Genomic DNA, 23,267 nt, shown 5'->3' on the forward strand with positions numbered 1-23,267 from the left:
TATACACTACTTGCAGACACCTCGCAGTTTCACCCTCGTAGTTCTCGATCCCGTGGGGATATTGGGATAAATTAGCCAACTAAACTTACAAATGACGTGCTTTTCTATTAATAAAAGAATTTTCAAGATGACTATTGGACGTAGGGCTTCTGTAAGGATTTTAAAACTCTACGGTCTCGAGCTGAATGCATCCCTTTGATATTAATAATTCAGTCCAGTTAGTGGAGGGTCATCATCGTTGCACTTTCTGGTGCCAAGTTGTCATTCCAACACTTAAAAAGACTTCATACCTACCTATATCAATCCGAACTTAGATATATCTACTAATATTTTACAAAATAAGAAGGTATTTATATTTGAACGTAATTAGTGCATTTAAATACGCCCCTCAGTTTTACCCGTATTGTTTTCGATGCCGTGGGGATATGGGGATAGAATAGCCAACTAAACTTACAGATGACGTGCTTTTTTATTCATAAAATAATTTTCGAAACCGGTATAGATCCTAAGATAACTTATGATTAACAATCACAGCTTTATAATATTATAGGGTATGATTTTTCGTCTGTCTAGTAGTTAAAACCTATCTCCGACAATAAAGAGAGTTACAAAAGATTTATACATACATTGAATTTACTTAAATAGGCTTTGTTTTATTGGAAGGATTTCTATCCGAAAAATAAAACTCCTCGTGGACAAAGTTGCGGGCTTCCCTAGTAATAAAAACGCCTTATAAGTTGATCTAATAAGACAACAATAGGTAAAGAATCTTCAGATAAGGGATGTCCGCTTCATTGTAATCCTTAACTAAAGTATAATTCGGCAGTCTTTCTCTTGAGACGGTGCGGACATGACGCGTGGTTTCCACGTCCCTATTTCGATGAGAGTACTCTAAATTTTTTTTAAAATCACCAGTTTCTTACCATCATTAACAGTTAACAATATTATAATAATTTATGCAGTAAACGGTTAATTAACGACCACCATTTCCCGAGCAAAAGTAGTTATGAAGTTGGACGATGCCACTTTTCTTTAGTTCGCGAAATTAACAGAGTTCTGAACTAAGTGCTACACTGGAAAACGGAGAAAGCTGGAAAACATACCGTGAGAAGTTGCTATTTAATTCTTATACTGTACAAATGTTTTTAAAATAATAACATAGGTACTTACCTAAGTTTGGTATTTTAATTATTTATCACTAATTCATATTTCTCTGTCTACATAAATAAATCTATATTTTTGATAATAAGTGTAGGTAGAATAAAAAAAGTAATATTAAAAGCCTCTTCAATTTCTGGTTAGATGCGTATTTAAGTAACCTGTAATGTATTTAAAATTTAATCAAAGCAAAGAAAATATTTACATTTTTGCCCATAAATCAATGTACTTTATTACATTTTTCTCATAGTTTTCTGGACTGCGGAGTGACATAGGATAATATGACCATCAATCATGAAATTGCTTTGGCCATGAAATCTACACGTATAAATTTGCATTGATAAAGTACAATGGCTGCCTATATCAGATTTATAACTAAAATAGCTTATTATCAAGGGGAACCAAATCTTGGGAATCAAACTTCCCGTTTGAGACACGTGATATTTAATTTCTTAAAATGCACACAAACGAAAAGTTGGAGGTGCATGCCATGGGCCGGATTCGAACCCACACCCCCCGGAATCGGAAGCAGAGGTCAAAATATTTAGTTATTATATTAGTTAAATACCCTAAATATTGAAGAAGTTTGTAAAAATTGAGGAACTCTCAATTCCCGTGTAAGTAAATAATTGTTCAAGGTCTTTGGCTTTATAATCAGCCCTAACGTACCTTTATAATTATAAAGTGAAGAAATAGGATAAGTAAAATGGGGCTTTACCCCCACAAACCCAAATATGTAATTATGAATAAGAAGTAACCTGGACTAAATTTTCCTTAATTTTATTTATCCAATACTAGCGGACGCCCGTGACTTCGTCTGCGTGGAATTCAGTTTTTTACAAATCCCGCGGAAACCATGGATTTTTCCGGAATTAAAAGTAGCCTTTGTGTTAATCCAAAGTAAAATCTAGTGCCATTTTAAATTTCAGCCAAATCGCTTCAGTAGCAGCAGCGTAAAGGAGGAACAAGCATACACACTTACACACAATTATTTCGCCTAATTATAATATTAGTGTGATTATTTTGTAAAAATAAATAATTTTATTAGAGCGCATTACAGCCGCGTCGAATGTTTTAGCTTCATATTGTCCATGGGTGAAAGAAATCTAGTAGTGGAACGTAATATTATGTAAAATAGGTATATTTAATGACGTACATGTGTTTGTTTCATCTGATAAACCAGTACTATAATCATCATCATCATCATCATTAAAATTTTGACAAAATATAAATTTAATGATTTTACATCCTTAGCATTAAATTAAATTAAATTGAATTAACTGTTCTATTACTGCTTTATAAATAAGATATAATGTTAATCGTAATCTTTACTACCTTAAAAACATCGGGTTAAGAAAACATCAAGGTCCACGTACATCTCATTATCCATTTTGATATGTAAATCCTCTAGCATACGTCTGTTAATAATATTGATATATAACTTGTACATCAATGATTAACAATGTAAATAGGCATGCAGGCTGGAATCTTAAGAAGATATAGGTATTGTTGTTAAACGAGTCGCATAAAAAAGTTATTTAACGAAGAAGCTAGTCAACAATATTTATTTTTTTAAAAATAGTATTGTTAAAAATAGAAACATAAACGTACAAAGAAATAAGTTTCTTAGGAGAACCTTTCAAAAGGAAGAAACATTCATAAAATGAGTAGGGTATGTTCTTTTGTAGCTTTTAATATTATTACAAGTTAATACCTCGTTTTGTTTTGTGCACTTGGCATATTCAATTAGTTGATTAATTGGAATCAAATTGTTAATCTGTAACGTGTCAAAGAGATCACAAATAGAAGATAATGTATTTGTGCTAAACACCTTATTGTAGTTCAAGTCAAACGGATTTTGGGTTTAATAGGAAACTGTGTTAGCTGTGATAGCTCAGTGGATATGACCTCTGCCTCCGATTCCGGAGGGTGTGGGTTCGAAGCCTCATGCACCTCCAAATTTTCAGTTGTGTGCATTTTAAGACATTAAATATCACGTGTCTCAATCGGTGAAGGAAAACATCGTGAGGAAACCTGCATACCAGATAATTATCTTAATTCTCTGCGTGTGTGAAGTCTGCCAATCCGCAATAGCCCAGCGTGGTGGACTATTGGCCTTACCCCTCTCTTTCTGAGAGGAGACTCGAGCTCAGTAGTGAGCTAAAAATGGGTTGATGACGACGAGGAAACTGTGTTACAGAAGTAGATTGGAATAGAAACTAATTTCATTCGTAATTATCAAGCTGACTCTAGAATTCTTACATAGCGGTAAATTGAAAGGATTCGAGAGCCAATCAGATTTTTGATAGAAAAACGTTGAATGAAATTTAGTGAACTTGTGCATGAAATTAACCGTCTAACCAACAAATCGTATTTTTCTTTGACTGATCTATTTTTGTGTTTTACGATAAATTTAAAGACGTGCAAGGAATAAAGACATTGTCTTATTTAATATAAATAATGTAAATTTAGTTAAAATAATTCAATTTCAAGAGAATGAAAAATGTTTTTAACAAAAAAGTCGAACCGCCTTCAAAATCACAAACATAAAGTATAAAGCGAAAAATAACATTGTGTTGTGCTACCTTCTGATCACTTTGACGGCGGTGCCAGGCCAGTGACGTATTAATTAAAGCCGTTTCTGAAAGAACCACGGGAAAGGACTGCCTGTAAATCCTAAAACTTTACGATTTAATTGGCTTTAGTTAATGCATCACTGTGTTGGCACCGCCTTCAAAATGATCAGAACGTATCAGAACACAATGTTATTTTTCGCTTTTTAGTTTATGTTTGTGATTTTGAAGTCGGTCAACTTTTCAAAAAAAAACATACGCGTCAAATTCTCCTCCTCCACCTTTTTGAAATCATCCATCGTTATCATCATCATCATCATCATCATCATCATCATCATCATCATCATCATCATCATCATCATCATCATCATCATCACCATCATTACGAATTATCAGAAAATTACATTCAGAGCTGAAACACGTATCTAATAATTAAATCGAACAATAATCACTGATACATAACTTAATTATTATTTTTTTTTTCTTTTATAATTTCTAAATGAAAACTGATCCTTACGAACTATTTTAAATGGATCATGAATTTCAAGGAAAAAGCCATGGCCAGTACATCTGTATGTTAACTGTAATCTTTGAAAGTACAGACGGTTTACATAAGTGGATTAAGTGTAGATTGACCATTATAAAGTATTGTATCTTTGAAATTGGATTCAGGAAAAAGATTTTCCGGTAAACCGTATTCCAGAAAAAACGTTAAAGGTAATCGGAATAGAAGTATATTGTAAAATAAACTTTGTAGCTCTATTTATAATCTGTTTTAATGCAAAGTATCAATACAAAAATAGCATAACTATAAATTATATCAATTTATATTCATTTATTATATATTATACAAAAACGACTAAAACTCACGTGATACAAAGTTTGGATCATGCCGCGTTGAATCAGCCCATGACTAACCCCGTAAGGGTTCGAAACTAGTCGCACATACTCCGACTTTTTATCACGTGAGTTTTAGCCGATTTTGTATAATAAATTAATATGAATAACTCTAATGATAGTTTTAATTGTAAAATATATCAATGTACATTCACAACCTAAGAAAAACTTTAGTGAAACTTTAGCGGTGAATTCTACAAAAAGATAAAATAATAATAGAAAATACAAAAGCAATTCGTTTTGTGTAAAAAATATTACTTCATGTCTAACCTAAAACGATGACCTAAGTAAATATTATGGCGAATTTCTATTCTAAGGTAAATAAATTATAACCTACTTGTTATTTGCCTCGGAAATTGAAAACGATCTTTTAGTTAATAGCTTTTACATAAAAGTTCTGAACATGAATTAGAATATTTATAATCTTAGTGAAAACTAAAAGTTTAGTACAGGAACAAATTCCTTTAAAGTGCTAAAGTAAAGTCAGATTAACATTTTCTTCATATAAACTTTTACAGCAGGTTACCTTCTTTCAACTTTCAATTTGTCTTTGATTATAAGCTGCCACGTTCCAACCTTTTTTTTTCTCTTTTATACTGTTTTTTTTATCTTTTATACTGTGTTTTTTTATCTTTTATACTGGTTTTAGGGTAGGGTTGGGTAGTAGTAGAGTATGGTAAGGGTATATCAGTTCAAATAATGCATATATTACAAGTTACAATTTAGTATATTATGGATGATTTTGAGTTAACTTCTAGGATTTTGTCGAGCATACTGATTGTTTATTAAATCAGTGAAAATGAGGAAGCAAATTAATTGAGTAAGTTATTGCATATATACATCAATATCCGAATCAAATAATCTTTTGAATTGAAAGTGTAAATAGAATGTTGATATTACCATAATGTTACTGATACAGAAATATTATGATGACACCCTATGAATAAATTGTCGATTTGATATTATATTCATTTCCAGAACTTTCTTCGAGAAAATATGAATAAATATAATGGGATAGCAGGTTTTACACATTTTACTTACGTTACTTCAGACTTAGTTTACTGAGAAAATCGAATGCAAACGAATTGAAAAGTTATAGAGATTCAGGTACAATCATGATATCTACTGTCTATTTATTATTCTCTTATTTATTTATTAGTCTTTTTTAATTTTTAACAATGTCAATCAATGATAATATTTTATACTATTTTTATGTAGGTACTATACATATCGTTCTAAATTCCTCAGTGCCTGAAGACGAAACTCTTCAAACAGTGCGTGTTGCCAGTAAAAGGCTTAAATTCACTCAGCGGGCGATGGAGCGAGCTATGATTGGAGTTTCTCTGCGTGATCGAATCAGAAATTAGGAGATCCGCAGACGAACCAAAGTCACTGACATAGCACAGCAAGTCGCGACGCTGAAGTGGCAATGGGCAGGCCACATAGTTCGAAGAGCCGATGGACGTTGGGGTCACAAAGTGCTGGAATGGCAACCCCGCACCGGAAAGCGCAGTGTTTGTCGACCCCCCTCTAGGCAAGAGGCCTATGTCCAGTAGTGGACGTCCATCGGCTGATAATGATGATGATGATGTATATACATATAGGAAGAAGCTATTATAATATAGGTCGGTATTATTTAGTAGATTCAGAATTGTATTTCTTTTTTAAGCAAGTGAGATGTATTTCTTAATAAATAACACAAAAAAGTTGACAATCCTATACTTTATTATGTATTGCATTATATATCATGTTTCCCTAAAGATATAATAAATGTCTATGTTGACACGTAATTTGGTTATTTTAACATGTGTTTATTTTACTTTACTCGTAAATATATCACAAAGACTATAGCGATATTTTATAAAAAGGGATGAACTGTTGAAAACTGAACAGTAATTTATTGAGTTTGTCCGCAATGTTCTCTAGGTGGAAAATAGATTTTCTCCACGTCTTCAATGTGACGTTATATAGGACAGCGTTAGTTTTACGTTTACGACTTTACTTACAACCATTTATTAAAAATATTTTCACATAAAGAGCATTTTTATTTAAATATGTGAATATTGTGTACACTTGTCATGGATGTACGTATAAGTGAATGAATGTAAGATATTTATAAACATTAACTATTTGTGCATGTATCTATCTATATGTATGTTGTAAGTGTACGGAAATAAATAAATGAATAAATGAATGAATGATTGATTGATTGAATGAATGAATGAATGAATGAATGAGTGAGTGAGTGAGTGAGTGAGTGAGTGAGTGAGTGAGTGAATGAATGAATGAATGAATGAATGAATGAATGAATGAATGAATGAATGAATAAATACAATTAGATTTTGGCAAAGACAAAGTCAAATGTAAAGCTATTAAACAGTTCTTGCGAGGCGTTTTTACAAACTAACAGAGAAGAAAATAAATAAAACAATTAAAGCCGTAAGGTTGAGTTAAACTTGTGGTTGTGGTGGCTAACTGTTAATGACTTTAATGTGGTTTAGATAGCATTACAAACTAACAGACAAATATAAAATCAATGACTATAACATTCTGAACATTTTTATTATGACTGTACCGATAGATATATTCGATAATTAATTCTTCATCATCATCATTAACAACCCATATTCGGCTCACTGTTGTGCACGAGTCTCCTCTCAGAATGAGAGCGGTTAGGCCTTAGTCCACCACGCTGGCGGATTAGCAGGCTAATTAATTTCTCATTATTTAATTTACTAGCGGGGGCCGCTATTTCGTCCACGAGAAAATTGACGTAAACTTTCATTATTCGTGATAATGTTTAGAATATAGGTTGATCATTGAATATAGTGAATATCCATAAAATTCAAACACATACGAGTTATATCATCGCTGAATTTTCTAAATCTATCAAAAACCATGCACTCTTTTGTTCTATCTTGATAGATTTTGATAACAGCTCGTAGGCGGTCTGACTTTTTCCGACCGATTTATCGAAGAGCCTTTGATGTTGTTGGATGTTGGGGTCCCAAGGTGCTGGAATGGCGACGCACACCGGAAAGCGCAGTGTTGGTCGACGACTCCCCACTAGATGAACCGAGGACATCAATGGTCAAATATCAACACTTAAGATTACAATTTTATCTAAAGATGGTATGATGATCTGTACAGGTAGCTTTAGAGTTTATTTATTTCGAATGTATTCCTCAGGTAGTTCCCGATTTAAATCTCCGAACAGGAACTTATACCTGTTCCCGCAACTTCGTCCTCGTGGAATTCAGTTTTTCACAAATTCACGGGTACCATGGCCTTTACCGAGATTAAAAGTATTAACCCAGAGTAAAATCTATTTCCATTCCAAATTTCAGCCAAATCAGTTCAGTAGTTGCGGTATTAAAGAGTAGCAAACATCCGTACAAATTTTCGCGTCTATAATATTAGTAGAATTATCTTGTAAAATTGATATAACGTACTTACGAGTGACATTATTGTTATTACAGTATACCTAAATAATAAGTATTCTTTTAGAAAATTGTAATTTTAAGTGGAAAGAACAACCCAAGTAAAAAGGGTATTATTACTGGAATATTATTACCATAATTTTGTTGTAAGGTATCCCATGAATAAAATATGCTAATGGTTTAAATCGACATACAAAAAAAAACATCGACCTATCCTCATCAAGTTTTCCAATAAAACAAATTAAAAAAAGGTAAGGTATAAAGCCAGTCCCACAAAAGGTATGAAGATTGTTTTAGGGGTCCGTAGTCCACAATGAACCCTTATAGTTTCACCATATCTGTTTGTCTGTTCGTGGTTTATCGCAGAGACTAGGGATCCGTTTATAAAATACTAGCAGATGCCCGCGACTTCGTCCGCGTGAAAATCGATGTACATTTTCGAACCCTTAGCCCCTTCTATTTACATTTTCGAATTTTTTATTTGTGTATCGGTAAAATTTTTTATTGTGCATCGGTAAAATGCCCAGCCGTAGCCACGATCAGAGGCCATATCAAAACCCCCCGGCCGAAGGCCGTTGGACAATAAAGTGCGCGGCCGAAGGCCGCGCGTTCCGTTTTTTGTGCATCGATAAAATGCCCAGCCGTAGCCACGAAGAGAGGCCATATCACAAACCCCCGGCCGAAGGCCGGCGTACAATAAAGTGCGCGGCCGAAGGCCGCGCGTTCCGTTTTTTGTGCATCGGTAAAATGCCCAGCCGTAGCCACGATCAGAGGCCATATCACAAACCCCCGGCCGAAGGCCGGTGTACAATAAAGTGCGCGGCCGAAGGCCGCGCGTTCCGTTTTTTGTGCATCGGTAAAATGCCCAGCCGTAGTGACGATCAGAGGCCATATCACTAACCCCCGGCCGAAGGCCGGTGTACAATAAAGTGCGCGGCCGAAGGCCACGCTTTCCGTTTTTTGTGCATCGATAAAATGCCCAGCCGTAGCCACGATCAGAGGCCATACCAAAAACCCCCGGCCGAAGGCCGGTGGACAATAAAGTGCGCGGCCGAAGGCCGCGCGTTCCGTTTTTTGTGCATCGGTGAAATGCCCAGCCGTAGTGACGATCAGAGGCCATATCACTAACCCCCGGCCGAAGGCCGGTGTACAATAAAGTGCGCGGCCGAAGGCCGCGCTTTCCGTTTTTTGTGCATCGATAAAATGCCCAGCCGTAGCCACGATCAGAGGCCATACCAAAAACCCCCGGCCGAAGGCCGGTGGACAATAAAGTGCGCGGCCGAAGGCCGCGCGTTCCGTTTTTTGTGCATCGGTGAAATGCCCAGCCGTAGTGACGATCAGAGGCCATATCACAAACCCCCGGCCAAAGGCCAGTGTTCCGTTTTTTGTGCATCGGTGAAATGCCCAGCCGTAGCCACGATCAGAGGCCATATCACAAACCCCCGGCCGGAGGCCGGGGTACAATAAAGTGCGCGGCCGAAGGCTGCGCGTTCGGTTTTTTGTGCTTGATTAAAATGCCCAACCTTAGCCACGGTCGGAGGCCCTATTACAAACTCCCGGCCGAAGGCCGGCTACCAAACAGTGCGCGGCCGAAGGCCGCGCGTTCCGTTTTTTGTGCATCGGTAAAATACCCAGCCGTAGCCACGATCAGAGGCCATATCACAAACCCCCGACCGAAGGCCGCGCGTTCCCTTTTTTGTGCATCGATAAAATGCCTAGCCGTAGCCACGATCAGAGGCCATATTAAAAACCCCCGGCCGAAGGCCGCGCGTTCCGTGTTTTGTGCTTGGGTAAAATGCCCAACCTTAGCCACGGTCGGAGGCCCTATCACAAACTCCTGGCCGAAGGTCGACTACAAAACAGTGCGCGGCCGTAGGCTGCGCGTTTCGTTTTTTGTGCATCGGTAAAATGCCCAGCCGTAGCCACGATCAGAGGCCATATCACAAACCCCCGGCCGAAGGCCGCGCTTCTTTTTTGTTTGGGTAAAATACCCAGCCGTAGGCACGGTCGAAGGCTGTATCATATACTCCCGGCCGAAGGGCGGGCCACAACACAGTGCGCGGCCGAAGGCCGCGCGTTCCGTTTTTTGTGCTTGGGTAAAATACCCAGCCGTAACCACGGTCGGAGGCCCTATCATAAGCTCCCGGCCGAAGGCCGGTCTATAATAAAGTGCGCGGCCAAAGGCCGAGCGTTTTTTGTTCTTGGGTAAATTGACCAGGAAAAAAGGAGGACTTTTCATACAAACTTTTAAGCCCTATTTCACCGCCTTCACATTTTATTTTCGTTATAAAAAGTATACTTTATCCTGCTCCGTATTATATTCTCATACTGTGCTAAGTTTCATTTGAATTCATTCAGTAGTTTCAGCGTGATGCCCGGTCAACAAAAAATACGGACAGACAGACAGACAAGAAATCAAAATAATATTTTGTATCGATTGTATAATGCCCTCTAATAAAAACTTTTAAAATATCTTCTATGTACAGAATGTACAGAATTTGACAGAAGTATAGATTAGCTATTGCGCCAAATTCGTGCTATTTTTGTTTGTTGGCCGGCACTTTCATAAAGGCCCAAAATGAATGATCTCCTTTTAGGTCAATCTAATATGAAGTTATTGCTTGAAACAGTAAAAAAACTTGCATACCATTATACGATAAAAAGCAGACAATGTGACTATTTAAACACAAAAAGAATTATCCAATTTGAACCTGAACTTTCAAGTAGTTCCTATGATTAGCTTGGCGCGTTCAACCAAATAAACAAACAAATTGGTCAGTTGAGTATAGAATATGTGCCTCAATATCGATTTTACACAGTTTTAGTGGAAAACTCGTTTCTCCAAATAACGCCTGCGAATTAATTTGAGCAATCCGGTTTTTTCAAGATAACTTTTTTTCTATCTGTCCGATCTTAATGAAACAAAGCCTATATGTTGCCCTGAACTTTGCTTAATCTATTTGTGAAATCTGCATTAAAATCCGTTCAGTAGAACCAGAGAATAGCGCGAACATACAGACAGAAGGACAGACAGACAGACAGACAGACAGACAGACAAGAAAATTAAAAAAAATATTTTTGTATTCTATTGCTCTTTTCTAATCGCCCTAACTTGATTTTAGTTAAATTTGGCCAAAGTACAGACACTCGATTTCTACTCTTTTATTATAGTATAGATAGATTAAGGTTTTAAGCGTCAAAGTTCCCCCCCCCCCTTCCTTCTACCAGCTAAACGGTTGTCTAGGATACGTGAAAAAATTTACAGAAGTAGGATATAATATAATGAAATTAGAAGAAAACCATGACACCTAAGTGAATTGTTTATGGTACTGTGAACTCGTAACATTTAATAAAAACATTCCGTATTCTAAAACCATTTTTAATAAGGCAACCCTTGCTTTCATGAAACGACATATTTTTAATACAATTTTAATTAAACCGCCCATGTAATTTTCTAATGTTTTTATATTACTACAAACTATGTATTTTAAATTCGCAATTAAGCTACACCAGCAATTTTCAACTGAAGTAGATATTAGTTTTAGATTTTCCATTAACAGCGTTTTCCCAGGCTAGAAGGTAATTACCACTCTTAATATAGGCTTTCGCTTTGTTGGAAGAAAAGAGAAACTACTAAATTCTTTTTTTAAAATTAAATAATTATTGTTACTACCGTTAGAGATTAAAGATTTGTGATCCGTGACAGCTCAGTGGATACGACCTCTGCCTCCAATTTCGAAGGTCGTAGGGTAGAGTAGGGGTAGAGTAGGGGTAGGGTAGGGTAGGGGTATGGTAGGGGTAAGGTAGGGGTAAGGTAGGGGTAGGAGTAGGGTAATGTAGGGATAGGGAAGAAGTGCACATAAGCAATGATATTTGCACATAAGTCAAAGCGAAGCTTGATCAGACTGCTAGTACAATATACATGCATTTAATTATTTTAATACAGAGATTACTGAGCAAGGCATATTATATTATATACACACATAATATAAGGATTGTGGTCTGCTTGTTAGGAAACTAAGTTGTACTTTATGTCGACACATTAATATTGGACTAAAGCTTGGACCTAAACATGGCGGTAAAGAAAGTTAATTCCCAAGTGGGTTTCGAATATTGTCAACGTAACGGTACCTCTAAACTATGCTCTAAGTTAGCTTTGCGGTACTGTTGGCACAGTTACAGACGGTTGAGCTTAATTAACTCTGTAAAGAATTTAATGCAACGCTAAGAGATTGCAAAAGCTGAATCGTGAAAATACGTTAATTGTAAAACATACGAGTATTGTAGACTAATTCTCTCGACCGAAAATTTCGAAACAAATGAAATTTGGCTGCTGAAAGTAGAAACTGAAATCGTCGGGCATATTTATTAAAGAATCGGAGGGCATTCCCTAAACTATATAACAAATATTGGGATAACTCAGTTTGAATACGCGATTTATTTAATCCTTACCTTACCTTCACCGCTGAATATAGGCCTCTTGCATGGCCCTCCAAGTACGACGACGTGTACGACAACGATCACGACGCAGCATCCAGCGACTCCCTGCAACCCGCTTGATATCCTCGGTCCACCTAGTGGTGGGTCGACCAACACTGCGCTTTCCGGTGCGGGGTCGCCATTCCAGCACCTTGGGACCCTAACGTCCATCGGCTCTTCGAACTGTGTGGCCTGCCCATCGCCACTTCAGCTTTGCGACTCGCTGAGCTATGTTACCTTTGGTACGCCTGCGGATCTCTTCATTTCTGATTCGATCACGCAGATTTATTCAAACAATTTAATACATTTTATAGGTTCAGTAGCCACACTCTACAGGCTTATTCGGTCTACTTTAGCAGTTTAGTCGAGTAGCGTAAAATTTAGCTGCTAAACGTGTCTGAACGTGTAGTCGAGTGCATTTTCTCCCACCACGGGTCCACGCTCACTGGTTCACCGGCTAAACAAGTCCGAACCTGGCGAATAGTCGAGTTTATTAGTTGCTCCGAAAATTATAAAATGACATTTCGCTGGAGCGAAGAAACAACTAGCAAGTAGTTTAGTACACTATCCGACTAAAATGCTAAACTAGTCCGAACTATGCTTACCATATAATAGCTTAGTTTTTGTACAACAAAGTTACTACTTAATATCAATACATTAATACATATTTTAAATAAAACTGAAGTATCTGTCTGTAAGTTTAACTGTGCTTTTTTTTTGTACCTACCTACTATTTACAAGTAAAACATAATCAAGCTTTTTTTAAATATTTGTTTTTCTATCAGTCTTTCAGTTTGTCAGGGCTAGAATTTAGAATTCGAAAACTTTCACCTAAACATAGAGGAGGAACATATAGGCCTTTATTCCCGAATAAACCCATAGTTGCCGCAAGATTTGAGAAAAACAGAATTTCAAGACGGAAAAGTCCACTAGTGTCCAAATAAAATCATATTTTTTTTACAGAAATATAAACAGTGAATACCTACTACTAAAATCGTGTTCAATGCATACCTACGACCAATGTTTGCTAGTGTGTGAATCTAATATATAAAATTCTCGTGTCACAGTTTTCGTTGTGATACTCCTCCAAAACGGCTTGACCGATTTTGATGAAATTTATGACATTCGCAAATAACAAAGCTATTGGTAAAACAATTTTCCAAGGTAGGATAGGGAAGTGGTAGGGTAGGGGTAGGATAGGGGTGAGATAGGGGTACGGGTGGGATAGGGGTAGGGTAGGGGTAGGGTAGAGTTGGGTTGGGGTAGGGTAGGGGTAAGGTAGGGGTAGGGGTAGGGGTAGCGGTAGGGGTAGGGTAGGGTATGGTAGGGTAGGTTAAAGATTAGGGCAGTTGAAAGTTTACATCGAGTTTCATGCGGACGAAGTCGCGGGCGTCCGCTAGTATCTATTATAAAATAAAATATCACAGACAACGTACGTCCCGTTATGTAGGGCTCCAAATTTTTCTTTTTAAGCTCGTTGTTTTACATTTCTTTCACGTAATGGAACGTGTACCTTTTACTTAATAAAAATTGTTATATAACTTTATATAAGATCTAAATATTTGGATGGTTGATATCTGCAAGTAATAAATTAGGTTGTATGTTATGTTGTTGTGTGTTTAAATATGTTATTATTTACCGAAGGTGATATTTAAGTTATTTTAGAAATCCTGTTCATGCATGCAATGAATTTTAGAGTTGTTATAAATGATGATTTTTTACATGCTGTCTTTAATTTCGTCTTTAATGGTCTATTATTAAACGTTAGTATTTCAGACCTTACTAACTTTATATTCTTCATAAATTCCAAAACAGTTGTCCAAATTTTCATTCTTAGATAAGCACGTTTAATTGATTTTTACGATAAATGATTGTAATCTGAATCCTTGTCTAGTCTTTATAAAATGTGTGTATATTAATCAAAATGTCTGTATTATAGAAATAGTTATACACATATTTTTTCGTTATACTTTGGAGATTATTAGATAGAATTTTATAAAGTCAGTAAATTCATAGCATTTGTCGTAAAGCGAAATAATAATAACTCAGTGTAACATAATTAAATCGTTAATCTGCCGGAAGAAGGCTCGCGCTTAAATACATACAACATTATGATAGACGTGACTAATTACATTATAAGAAGCTGACAGGATGACAAATTAGTTCAACAAAATAAGGCAATTACAAAAAGAAAAGGATTAACTAATTAGTAACAGAAATGACTTGGCGATTTGTGTTTCTCTTTTTAATATATCTTATTTTATTGTGAACTGAATCCAAAATGTACCTAATCGGCACAAAACTTCGTCGACAAAGTCGTGTTGTTCATCATCATTAACAGTCTTTAGACGTCCTCTGCTGGACATAGGCCTCTTTCATGGACTTCCAAACACCACGGTCTCGAGTCGCTACCATCTAGAGTCTTTCTGCAATCCGCTTGATGTCCTCGGTCCATTTTATGGGGGGTCGATCAACACTGTATTTTCCGGTGCGGGGTCACAATTTGGGACTTTCAGCAACTTGGGACCCCAATGTTCATCGACTCTTCCAACTATGTGGCCTGCTCAGTACCACTTCTACTTTGCGAGTCGCTGAGCTATGTCAGATAACTTTGGTTCTTCTGCGGAACTCTTCATAAGTTGTCAAAGTATATAATAATAGATATATCCTGATTGCAGATGTAAGACTTATGTAAACCTTAAACAAATGTATACGAGAAAAAATAAAAAAACTAAGTGTATCTATATATTATTTATGTACTTTTGTAATTATTTCTCAATTTATATGTTAAAACTTCGCTGGCTTAATGTCAACAACTAGATAAGTTTAATTTTAAGTAATATGTAAAGCTGTTTGTTTTCCTTAATAAATAAATAAAAAAAATACTATAACAACTGAACGCTACTCTTCTCACATGCTACTCGTATATAAATAGCATGTCATGACTGATCACTGTGTACACTTCTAACAATCGCATCGTAATGACGTTCATTGTGTGGAACTTTAACTATAAGGTAGTTGACTCATATCAATTTTAACATGAACGATTTTATGTTCGTGTAATACATTAAATTCAGTCACTTGCCAAAATCCCATGTCAAAACCCTCAAAATCCTATGTCAAAAGTCTTGCTGAAAGCTAAAACAATTGCTACAACACTCAACTCGCTAACAAGTCGAAATGTGAGGAAACTTCGACTCAGATAGTAATTTTGCTGTTCACTGATTTTGTGATACAATGTGAACCAGCCTTTATGTATTTGGTTAAACGAATTCAGAAATCGCTGATTAAATTCCAGGAAAATATATAAGAGTACCATAAAAGTGAATTCGCTATCTCTGAGCTTATCAGTGTGGATAGCGGAAAATCTCCATCTAAAAGTAAAAATAGCTCTTACATTTATGTGGAACAACCCTCCGCTGATACTAGTAGTTCTAACGTAAGAATTCAATTTTCATAATATTTTCACTGTAATATTTCTTTCCTTGTGATTACAACCTATCTTTTTTTTAATATTTAGTTTCTAAAATTGGGCTATTATAATATTTGATAATAATTAATAGCACAATTATGTTACTTGAGGTAGGTATAGTGTTAAATATAATATTTAATATTTATTTGCATACTGATTTAATTCTTAATACTTTGTATGTACAATCAGTTGTAATTAATATTACAGTCCCTGCCTGCATTCTGCAAAGTTTCAGCAATGTGACATCGTTCATAGAAATTGCGACTTATTTTTGAGTGACATTTTATTTTTGGCATCCCATTGAAATAAAGTTAAAATTCTAATAAAACTTGTTATAGGCGAGTAAACTTGACATTGACGAGAATAAAATAGCGGAATCGCAGCCAATAACAATAACTATGACTATAATTAACATGCTCTCCGATGCATGCATGTAACACCACCAACCATTCTGGACTGAAAATTTCTTAAAAGACAGAAAGCTCTATATTTCATAGTAAGTACTCAAACCAGAAAGAACCTCGTGATCAAAAGACACATAGGATTGAGTCATACTGTAGACTTATTTTTTCGTCCACAATGTGACATTATTGACACCATATTTGACTCATTAGACTCCGCTCAGAATGAGAGAGGTTAGGCCTTAGTCCACCAAGTTGGACCTTGGCCTTGACAGACTTCACACATGTCTGACGTGTAAACCCAAGACACTGTAACTTAAGTTACAGTGTTTTGGGTTTATAGCGCTCATTTGACTAATTTTGATGAGCTTTACACCCCAATAAAAAAAATTTGATTTTTTTTAAATATTTATGGAGATATGAGTATACCAACAAGACTGTATTTCAAGAAAATTCATAGTTTATAAAAGCATAAAACTGTAATTTGAGTTACAGTATTTTGGCTATACTTATTTCACGAAGCAATAATTACAGTGTTCTCGCTAGCCAATAGTTTTTGAGCCATCAAGTAGAGCATTTTAGCCTGCGGGAGGCTGGCGCGGGGTGGGTATTGAAGTTCCTACGTTAAGTGGCCGTGCCCGTTCGGCAATGCGTGTGAGTGGACGCTACAGTTAGGTTATAAAAGATAGTGCATCGCGTAATTTACTTTTGCTAAAATAATCACAAAATAATGTAATGCATGTAATGCAGGTAATAATGTACGTAATGCAGGTTTTCTCACAATGTTTTTCCTTTACCGTTTGAGACAAATGAAGGCAAGGGTCATATCGACTGGGCTATAACGTCTCTACACACAATGTGTACTCGAAAAGTGTATTAAATAAATTTTACCTCGATGTCACATTCTTATAATGATGTACATTAACATGAAATATATTAACATCTCCCGTGTTCCGCAAACGTTGGAGAAAATGTTACTTTGTACCTTTGACATTTTATTCTTCAAAGAAAGGTAATAAACCCTTTACAAATAAATGCCATGCTCCAACAGTCGTGTGCTAAATTACTCTATGTCGAGATTCAAGGATTCAATTTGATGTCTACCGCACCGCAACGCTCACATTAATTTATATTACTCCTTGTGGATCGTCCGTAGCTCAGTTGGTTACTAATATATAGTTTGAGATTCATTGAGATTAAATTCGTTTTCCACTCACCATATAACATACTCAAAGTTTGTGTAGTATGTTCGTGAGTAAATATTTTGTCCCTGGACCCAAAAGGATATTTATTATGCACATGTCGTCTCGGAAATGGATCAGGAGGGCTATTCAGTAACGACATCATGTATAACTCATTCACCTTTATCTCTCTCTAACACGATACCAATTACCATAGACAGAGAACGGTAGAACCCAACGATATTCTTCACTATAGTACGCGCGTTAACAACTGAGTCTTAGGGCCATAAATCATTTCTCTATATCTATCTCGCTTGCACTTATGGGTCTTATGGAGCCGTCTATAGTACGCGCGTTAACAACTGAGTCTTAGGGCCATAAATCATTTCTCTATATCTATCTCGCTTGCACTTATGGGTCTTATGGAGCCGTCTAGTGAAGGGTGTAACAATGAAAGACATATTATCGATAAGTAAAGTTTATTATCGTATCTTGTTCACAAAATTAAAAAAATTAACAATATTTGATTTAATATAATACATATTTCATATTATATAATTATTAACTAAATAAAATTAATCTTCATCTGAGTCTTCATCATCAGAATCTTCGTCTTCTGCCAAATTTATTATAAGCGGCGCGTGATCTCTAATTAGAGCTTTTTGTAAATCTTTGTTTTGAAGTTCTTCGGCATGCCTAACACATTTGGCCCAGTCTTCTCGTGTGACATTTTCTATGGCTCGGTGGAGGTGATTTTCGACATCTGCTATCTTGAAGGTATTATTATTCTTCGCAACTTCTCCCTTTACTTGTGCCCAAATTAATTCTATTGGGTTATATTGACAGTGATATGGAGGGAGCCTTATTACTTCATGACCTCGTTCATTTGCCAGATGGTCTAAAGCGTAGACCTTCTGCGGGTTACTGGCTTTTACTTTTCTTATTAATTCTTCAATAATTTCGTTGCTGGAATATGGAATCTTTTTCTTTGTCAACCATTCTTGAATTTCAGCTTTCCTCGTGTTTCTTGTGGGTATCTTTTCCAACTGTATCGAATGATAGCTTGCGTTATCGACAATTATAACTGAGGGCTCTTCAAGTAGATTCAGGAATTCGGAAAACCATGCCATATATGTTTCGCCATCCATTTCTGTGTGGTAATCAGCATCCTTTGATTTCACCGCTTTAAATATTAGCTTCGCATCTGGAACGAAGCCAGTCCTTGCAGAACCCGCATGGCAAACTATTAATCTTTGGCCTTTTCCCACAGGCTGATTCTTGAAACCTCCTTCATCGTTGCTTCCAAGCCACATCCTCTTTCTTGCATGGTTTTGATTAATCCATGTTTCGTCTAGATAGAAACGTGGTCGCTGATCGTTAGTTCTTCTAAGTAAATCCAATTTCCTTAAAAAGTCCATTCTAGCACAAACAATATCAGTTCTTTCCATTAAATATTTACGTCCTTCGCTATTTTTCTTATACTGGAACCCAACCTCCTTCAGTAGTATTCTCATTGAAGTGTTGCCGCATTTAAAATCGGGTAATTGTTCACGGAATTTTTCTAAAATTTTCGCCACGGATGGATACTCTCCATTCTCATAAAATGAAGCTACAGTTCGCTTCAACACACTTTTATCAAAATCGTCAATATTAGTGACGGTTTGTGGTTTCTTAAAATTTGTTCTTGGTATACAGGTACTGCCTGATTGTGATACTTCCGTCTTGATTCGGTCCACTGTCGCTCTGCTCACACCACAAACAAATGCGGCCATTTCACGTGGTTTGTTGAAATTTAGAGAAGCCACTTTATTCGGATCACTTTTCAATTCATTGAGAAACAGGAATACGTTGTGAATCAGTGTTCGAGCTTGAGGGCTAATATCGCCATGTAATTTCTTCAGATCAACGTTAGAAAATAAAGTATCCATAGTGCGCAACGAGTAACACATGAATGTATTTATTTAATTGCAGTAAACACATTTATAGCAAAAAAAATACGCAATGCAATTACATTAGAAACCGACCAATCAGAATCGTCCAAATCATTATTGACTCATCATTAGCACGTGCGCAGGTAGCCGTTTATCGATAATTAGGGTGCGCAGGTAGGCGCGCTGCACATTCCTATCTTTTTTGACTTTTATGACCGGACGACTCAGATGATAACGCGCATACTATAGAGAAGGCAATAGAGCATCAAGACTGAGGCGGACAAATGTGCATAATTGACTTAATTTCATTAAGTCACTTATTATACAACGAAAGTTATTTAGACAAATAATACCTGCTATTGACTACAATGTCGATTTGTGTGTTCAGTAAGTGTAAAACTAAATTTACTTAAATATATAATGTAATGAGAGCCGTGATAGCTCAGTGGGTATGACCTTTGCCTCCGATTCCGGTTCGAATCTGATCCGGGGCATGCACCTCCAACTTTTTAGTTGTGTACATTCTAAGAAATTAAATATCACGTGTCTCAAACGGTGAAGGAAAAACATCGTGAGGAAACCTGCATAACAGAGAATTTTCTTAATTATCTGCGTGTGTGAAGTCTGCCAATCCGCATTCTGAGAGGAGACTTGAGCTCAGCCAGTGAGCCGAATATGGGTTGATATTCGGTGCTCAGTGGAAATGCTAAGTTCGTTTCACTTTTTGCTGTGATTTTGTAGGCACGTAACCAATCTATAGTTATATTATAAAGCTGAAGAGTTATTTTGTTTGATTGAACGCGCTAATCCCAGGAACTGCTGGTCCGATTTGAAAATCTTTCGGTGTTAGATAGCCTATTTATCGAGGAAGGCTATAGGCTATATTTTATTCCTGTATTCTTACAGGTACGGGAACCACGTGGGTGAAACCGCGCGGTGTCTACTAGTCTATAGTATAATCTATACTTATATTATAAAGCTGAAGAGTTTGTTTGTATGATTGAACGCGCTAATCTCAGGAACTACTGGTCCGATTTGAAATATTCTTTCAGTGTTAGATAGCCTATTATCGAGAAAGGCTATATTTTATTCCCGTGTTCTTATGGGAACGGGAACCACGTGGGTGAAACCGCGCGGCGTCAACTAGTCTATAGTATAAAATATCGTTGGTAGATACGAGTTCGAAGTTCACACAGTTACATAATAGCCATCCACCCTATTACCTCGCCTTCAACCAGACGTCACCCCTGCTACGTCTAGGTGACGGCGACGACGCGCTTACTGTGCTTTACAAAGATTTTCATACAAGAAATAGACGAGACTCGATTTGATACGGTGCCAATTATTTTCCGAGGTGATACCTTTACTTGTCATCATCATTAACAAAGCACAATGGGCTCATTGTTGAGCACGACTCTCCTCTCAGTACACAAGAGTTTAGGCTAATAACAGTCCACTACCACGGCCCAATGCGGATTGGCATATTTCACTCATATCCACTTCACTCATATCACACTATCACGGCTTTTTTGTCATAATATAATTCAAAAACCAGACAAGAGCGAGTTGAACTCGCGTGACGAGGGTTCTGAACGTTGTTCTAATCTATCATGTATTTGAAAACTGACCTGAGATTGTACCTAATTATAAAATTTTCGGGCTTATTTGTTTCATCAAATATTTATCGAAACCTAAAATTATTATTATAGTTTAGTAGTATAGTATTTAACAAACCATTAGCTTAATAAATATGTTTTATATAATAATATGCAAGTTGTTAGGCACAATATTGAATGATTTACCACGTTAGCTTATGATTTAAGAAGATTTTGAGAATACAGTAGTTTCGGAGAAAAAGGGCATGGCTAATTGTCGTCTATTTGTTTAAATAACTTGCAAGCATTTTTTTTTTATTCCAAAAAGATATTTAAAAAAAATCCTCCTATCAAGATCTGATGTATCACACGATTAATTTTGCAAAAGTTCTTTTTTTTAACTTTCCATCTTACACCCAATAAGTACATCTTTGTATTTGGGTCCCAAGAATTGATATTTGTACCAAGTTTGGTATATTCTGAGCAGACAGACAGACATTAAAATGTGCGTGAGTGATATTATAAGGGTTCCGTTTTTGTGTTACGTCGTTCGGAACCCTAAAAATTGTGTCATAATTATAATGAAAAAAAATCATGAATTATTTTCATGCAAGAAAGATCTATCGTAATCGTTAATACTATTATGAACCGAAAAATGTCGTGGATTTTGTTTGAATGACCTCGAAATACGGATTAGTCAAGTATGTAGGTAGACTTCAACACAAGACACGTTGATTATACACGGTTATTATCAAAAACATAACACTATTGCGTGTTATGTCCACGCCACTCAAAACTAATTAACTAAAATTCGTATTTCTCGTAATTCAGATTCCTTTAAATCAGAGGTTTTCAAACTATTTTTTCTCATAGAACACTTTCAAAATTTTGCTGATTTCGGTGGACCCCTGCCACATTTCTACATAAAATGTAGTTTTCCAAACCAGTGATAGAGTCTGTACAAATGGGCAGACCTGACGTTTCAAAATACTTGTAAGATAAGGCTAGTTTGAAATAAAGTCATTAAGAAATTAAAAATTTTCGCAACTCGACAATAAATTCAAAATTTAAATCAAACTATTGAAATATGCGTTGCGACTGAATCCACAGCCACCATGAACTAACAGTACTGGAAAAAAAAGAATAAGAATTGATAAGTAATAATGTTAAAAAAAGTTTGCCAATCATAAAAGTGATGCCAGCCAAGTTTACTTTTTGATATCTACTAAGATAGGTACAGTTAAGGAGCCAATCAATCCATACATAAGTACCTTATTCGGAATGAAACCATTATAAAACCAGATAAATTTTTGTGGACCCCCGCTTACGAAAAATTTATTCCAATATTTAGCAATAATTTTGACAGAATAGACTCTAAGATCAGTGATCAAGGCGATTATTATGTAGGTAATTTAAATCTTTCATTAAACCCATATCTTACTTTCAGATATTGCAGAATATAATTTATTCATAGAATATTCCTTCCTCTTTGCACGTAACTTATAAATATTGCGCTTTGGACTTGTCGCGAGCTTATTATAATTCTTCTTTACAAACGCATACAATTTTCTTGCTTGCTCGTCAGGTAATAGAAAATATAAGTCTGCGAGTGTGTAGGTATATCAAATACATAGAACTAATAACTAATGATTAAATAAATACTAATAATTGTTCTGACTGATTAATTATTCGATACAAATACATTAATATAAACAGCATAGGTCTAGGTTTCAAGTGTTCTGAAAGTCACACAAGTGACTAATTTCACCACTCCATTTCACCAATCTTCAAACAAATCTGCATGACAGGCATTAGCCCTATTCAAAATACTATAGAAACAGATAAACCCAGACAGCAATTATTCACAGATTTTCTGAATAATTAAACTACTTGAACTGAAATTATTCAGACAAAATCTGTGAATAGAACAAACAAAATTACTTTATAACTGCCAAACACAATCTGTTCTTGAGTCTAGTATTTTCGACGACCTCTGTAGCTCAGTTGGTAGTGTTTTGCCTCTCAATTGAATGTTCCTGGGTTCGATTCCCAGTATAGGATTTTATAGTTTCTAAATTGGCTGAGGTTTGGTCTGGTGGTAGGCCTTAGGCCTTCGTTAATTACCATACTACCAGCAAAG

The 23,267-nt window shown here is 36.1% G+C and overlaps 1 protein-coding gene across 1 annotated transcript in view; it reads left to right on the forward strand.

Moving 5' to 3' along the window:
• The first annotated feature begins 889 nt into the window (after nucleotides 1-889).
• Nucleotides 890-23,267, forward strand: part of LOC112053225 (gonadotropin-releasing hormone receptor) — a 93,804-nt gene continuing 71,426 nt past the window's right edge. Inside the window, exon 1 of the mRNA XM_052886488.1 lies at nucleotides 890-1,104. The gene's annotated coding sequence lies outside the window, so the exon portion shown is untranslated. The remainder of the gene's footprint in view (nucleotides 1,105-23,267) is intronic.

The sequence above is a fragment of the Bicyclus anynana genome, chromosome 17 (genome assembly GCF_947172395.1).
Source record: "Bicyclus anynana chromosome 17, ilBicAnyn1.1, whole genome shotgun sequence".
In the NCBI taxonomy this organism is placed as follows: Eukaryota; Metazoa; Arthropoda; class Insecta; order Lepidoptera; family Nymphalidae; genus Bicyclus; species Bicyclus anynana.